The following is a 5,352-nucleotide window of genomic DNA, read 5'->3' on the forward strand; positions in this document are numbered from 1 at the left end:
GGATTTTCCCTCCCTATTGACCATATTCACAGCGTCGCCATCTTCCCTTACATCACCATTTGGGGTGGGTAAACAATGACGTTAGCCGGCGTCTTCAAAAATGTTAGCTAACATTTTTTTATGAAGATGTTAGCTGTTATCAACATCCGGGGTCTGGAGGTTGACCTACTAACCTCTGACCTGGATGATGTCATCTCTGATAATAATGATTCCGCTTCGGCATTCGGATCCATTTTTAGCGCAACTAGCCAGAGCTTTAGTAAGTCCAGGTTGTGGAGAGGAAGCCTGTGGAAGCTGAACTTCGTCCAGCTGCTCATTTAGTTCTGACAAGTCGGAAACACACAGACACGAACCGTAGCATTAGGGGTAGCAACAAGCACGGCGCTCAGAGATGACATCATCCAGGTCAGAGGTTAGTAGGTCAACCTACAGACCCTGGATGTTGATAACAGCTAACCCCGGACTCAGAGGGGACTAGCACTAGCGTATCATAACAAAATATTGGTGAAATGAAGGAGTTTCGCGGTAGATAATGTGTTATTTAGAGGCTGCATTCCACTGCCCCGTGTACTCGCATTATACGGATACGCGGCTCTCGGCTGGAGCTAATTTCGTCAGAACGACTTGTAATGACACCAAAGTTATCTGGGTGAGTAAATGATCGTATTTTGTGCTAGACCACCTCAACATTGGCTAATTCAAATGGTGGAGAAAAACAATGAGTGAGTGGTGGTATATTGGTATGATATTAGATTTATTTCCCTTAGATAGACAATGGATGGATGGATGGATGGATGGATGGATGCATATTACCTGCCAAGACTGATGACTCCCTAAATGTTGATAATAGAGCTTTTAAACCTGCATAACATCAGCCAGCAGGTTGCAACACTCCTTCAAAAGGTGAAACGAAACAAATATGTCTCTGAAATCATTACAAATGGCAAATTTGAAAATCCCATCTGATCCCTGCTTGACAATTTGACTGACTCTCCTGCCTCTAAGCTGCAGCTGTAAGTGAAAACACAGCGAGGGCTTTTTGTGAGGCGGTGTGATTGAACCACATCACTGTGCCCTTGCAGCACACAGATACACAGCTGAGTGGGACGTGTTTGCTCTGCGAACGATCAGAGCTCCGCTCATTACGTCTTCACTCCTCAGCTCAAACTGATCCTTGAACTCTGGCTCATAGTTCTGGACTCCCGATCCATACCCGTACCCAATGAGGGACAGCGAGCGACTGTCTTTCTGTTGGTACCACAGCATCAGTGAGAAAGTTTTATCCTCATGGCTGCAGTTGATGTGGACCTCAGCCCCCTCTTCCACGATCTGAGGAGGACTTTGGTGTAAAATGATGCTGCTGAGCTGACCTGAGGGCAGTTTAGATGAAGCAGAGCGGTTAAAACGAGGTGGTTTGGATTAGATTCTGTTAAGGAGTCTGTTCGGATTTGAAGATCTTACCTGGAAACCAGATGAAGAGGAAACAGAACACGGACAAGAGCACAGACATTGTCACGTTCTGCTGCGTGAACAACAGCTTTACTCTCAGTCAGTCAGGTTTTGGTGTTTTTGTCCTGGGGAGGTGCTCATTCATCACAATGGGCCCTAGTTTGCTGGCGCAGCGCAGGTGGCGCAAGGTAGTGCAGCCGGTCTAATGCAAGTTTCGACCAGCGCAGCCTAGCGCAAAGTCAGATTGGGAGATTTGTAGATCGCGCTGCGCTGAGATAGGCGTGGCCGCGCAGCAGGGGGAGGCGTCACAGATTCAGCTTGGTGCAGTGGAAGTTTTGTGCGAAAATGTCTCGCCGAGGTTGCGCTGAAAGCTCGCCACCTCCAACCAGGTCTACTCTCAGCGCAGGGCGAAGCGCAGCAGGTGCAGTGGAAGTTTGACTGACTGACCTGTAGTGCACACACGTCACCAAGACCTCACAGGCAGATTTCCACAGTTCCAGACACATTTCAATGCAATAAATATCCACAATAACCACTATTTAATGCAACTAATGGAATCAACACGTGAATTTATATCTATATAGATTGTCCCGTCACATCTGACGTCAGATCAAAGCAGAGATCAAAGGCTGTGGCACGCGTAATGGAAACTCCACCTGAATTAACACAGCAGGGAGGAACTGGCACTGAAAAGCAGCTGTGGATGTCCCAAAAGCAGGACTGAGGGTGGATGACTGCATGTCTCTGCCGTGTTGAGATACCACTCTGCGCTTGTGATGATCGCTTTATTTATTTATTTACTTATTAAATCATTAGCGCGAGCGACCGCATCAGGCAGCCGTAATGAAAAACAAAACACAAATCTTCATCTCTCTTAGTCCACCACAGCCTCGGTATCAGATAGTCAGTATATAGCCTACTACAGTATACTCTGCATCTCTCATCACAGAAAAAAAAGAGAAAAAAAGAGACGGACAGAGAGAGAGAGAGAGAGCGTCCTTTACGCTGATTTCATCCGTTACGCATGGTGTTTGTTTATGTTGTGATTACACCTCTCATCTCGCTTACACAGGGTTTGAATAAATGTGAGTTTCTTTATTAGTTTATTAGTTGTTGTTTCTTACATTGGGCAGGGGTTCTCAGTGTATCAGATCAAACCTGATTAAGGATATTTGTATTATTATTAGTAAACTCATTATTGGTCACTCTGAGCTCGGACCTCGGAGAGGTTCGGCCTCTGGCGTCGCTGTCTCCTCCGTCCATGTCCAAGTATAAAATGACAAACTTGCAGCGCGCATCGCCCTCCGCGCAGTTAAAGGTGAGGAGAGGAGCTCATTTGATTGGTGAAGATCTGACTCGGCTGTGTCAAACCCACTCCACGCCTTTCTCTCCTCCTCCTGTCTCCCTCCCGCCCTGTCTCCTCCCTCTTCGCCGTTTGCGCCGGTGGGAGGGACGAGGGGAGGGCTTGCGCTGGTCTAAGTCTGACTGCGCGGCCCACCAATCTTGCGAAAAGGACCTGGTCCACGCCCCGTTGGCGTGGCGAAGCTGCCCTGAGGTTAGACTTCGCTCGGTCTAAGAAACTAGGGCCCCATGTGTTAAAACCTCTGCACCGTGTGTGTGCTCTGCCTCCACCTGTTGGCTGAATATACTGAATATAATCTGTGATTCATTTTACATTCGGTTAAATATCTGGCTTCATTCAGACTGGGTCAAGCACAGGCCATTTTCAATTCACTCTCACTACACTGCTGGCAATGGCAGCATCATTAGCCAAAAAAAAGCTTTGTGTGCAGATGTTTATTTATTATTATCAGCCATGTTTGACTTTTTTTCGTTTCACTTTTTTACCACATGCTTATTTTTTATATAGTCTGACTTCATATCAGCAGGAAAAACAATGATAATAATGAAGGACTGTTGTGGTGCTACTAAAAGGTAAAACTGCATTTATTTTACATTTTACACACATCATTAGGTTTATTACTCTGAAACTATGTGGAGGAAACTGGCTGCTGTGTTTATTCTGGGCCACAACATTGTTGACATACTAAAGCTGGCCAACAGATTGCTCACAAAGGCAAGGGATATTAATGCTACTGATAATAAAAACATCCAATCAAATCCAATCAAATCAATAAGAAACACCTTTAGAGACAGCAGACATATTAAACTATATAAAGTATTGTGTACCATTTTGAAAACATACTGTAAATAACACAAAGCATTAAGCAACATTAACAGACAATAGAAAAAACACCGGGAGGTTGACCGCCCAGGCATCAGGTCAGCACACCGGCCGCCGCCGCCGCCGCCGCCTCTGTGAGCCGCTGGTGCCGCTCGGCTGCTCTAGTGGCTCTGCGCTCCTCCGAACACGGAGAATTGTAAAACTATTTATTTATTTATTTATTGAAGTAGCCTAAATATGGTTGAAATATGATTTTTGTACGTACAGAGCCCCAAGGCTGCGCTGCTCACACACACCTGAAGCTTCACTTTTCATTCAAATGAACTAAATGCGACTGCCACAGTGCCACTGTTAGATTTCATCAATGAGACCAACATTTATCTCCTAAAAACAATTCAACCAACCGGCAGAAAACCTCTAAAAACCTGTGGGGAAGTTACTCGGCTCGTTTTCTTCCCTGGGAGGAGGACAGCTGCTGCCCGGCCGATGAGCTCAGCTCCCCGGCTGAGGACGCGAGGACGAGCATGCAGCGTCATTTGACGTCACATCCGCGGACAGCGCGGGAAATTCGGACCCAGAATTGCAGCGCATTATGCAGCACACAGCCTGTTCAAGGCAACGGAGAGATACGCGAGTGGGCTCATTCTTTTTGGTTTTGAACGCTTCATCGCCCATTAGCAGTAAAAAACTTAAAACGCATGTGCATTTCTTGCCTCATGAACCTTTAATAATAACAAGTATTCATGTAGATGTATAAATGCAGGTTAGAGATAATGATTACTCTCTAACTCTCTGGATTCTTTCTTTCTTTCTTTCTTTCTTTCTTTCTTTCTTTCTTTCTTTCTACAGTTAATATGTGTCATTCACTGAAATGACATAATTCTGTAATTGATTCAAAGATCACTTTTATCATCTCGATTTGTATCAGTGTGAGTTCAAATGAGGCAGACAAGGCCCCTTGTTGGAAGACAGATGTTTTGTGGTGTCGTCACATGATCCCAGTGGTGTCTCTCCTGTGTGTTGGTATCTACTTAATCATCACGGTTTTTGTAAGAGAGACGAGCTGTTTTCAACACGGTGCCGATCTCGCTGCTGCAAAATACTCTGCGCTGTGTTCAGGGTGTTTAGGGCCTATGATGTGAAGATACGCCGTGTCCTTTCCTTCGACACTAAAATTGAAGTGGTCTTTGAATGATGGTTCAATAAACGAGCTTTCGTAATAAATGTAGCCGATCAGCTTCAGGGCAGTTTCTCCCTTTGGTTTCTGATACCAGAGAAAAGTGGAATGGTCACTGAGTTTGCTTGTGCACTGCAGTTTGACATTGTCGTTCAGAGTCAGCAGCTCAGCTGGAGTCTGGAGAACCTGCATTTCTTTACTGAGGGACACTCCTGTGGAGACAAAGAGAGGACATCAGGATAGTCTCTAATACAGTCTATGGAAAAGTGAGTGTGAATAGAGCAATAAAACCTTCAAACCTTAGAATAATGGGTGCCACTTTTTAATTCTCAGTTATAAAGGTGTATACATTGCAACTAATTTATTCATTGCAACTTTATTAGGATTATTAAAACATTCACATTCACTATAGAGTAGAAACAACTGGACGACTGAATACAGGCAAAACAGAAAGTTTGAAAGAACAGAGAACCCTTCCGCTTAATGCAAAAACTTCTTATTCTTATTCTTATTCTTATTCTTATTGCATCCATTATGAAAT

At 44.7% G+C, this 5,352-nt stretch overlaps 1 gene segment (V, D, J or C); it reads right to left on the bottom strand.

Annotated features, from left to right (window-relative positions):
- Nucleotides 1-1,065: 1,065 nt before the first annotated feature.
- On the bottom strand, nt 1,066-1,510 carry LOC310990389 (T cell receptor alpha variable 12-3-like). The segment is given in 2 exons: nt 1,462-1,510; nt 1,066-1,370 (listed from the first exon to the last, which is right to left on the bottom strand).
- Nucleotides 1,511-5,352: the final 3,842 nt, after the last annotated feature.

This window comes from Trachurus trachurus, assembly GCF_905171665.1.
Source record: "Trachurus trachurus genome assembly, chromosome: 8".
Taxonomy (NCBI): Eukaryota; Metazoa; Chordata; class Actinopteri; order Carangiformes; family Carangidae; genus Trachurus; species Trachurus trachurus.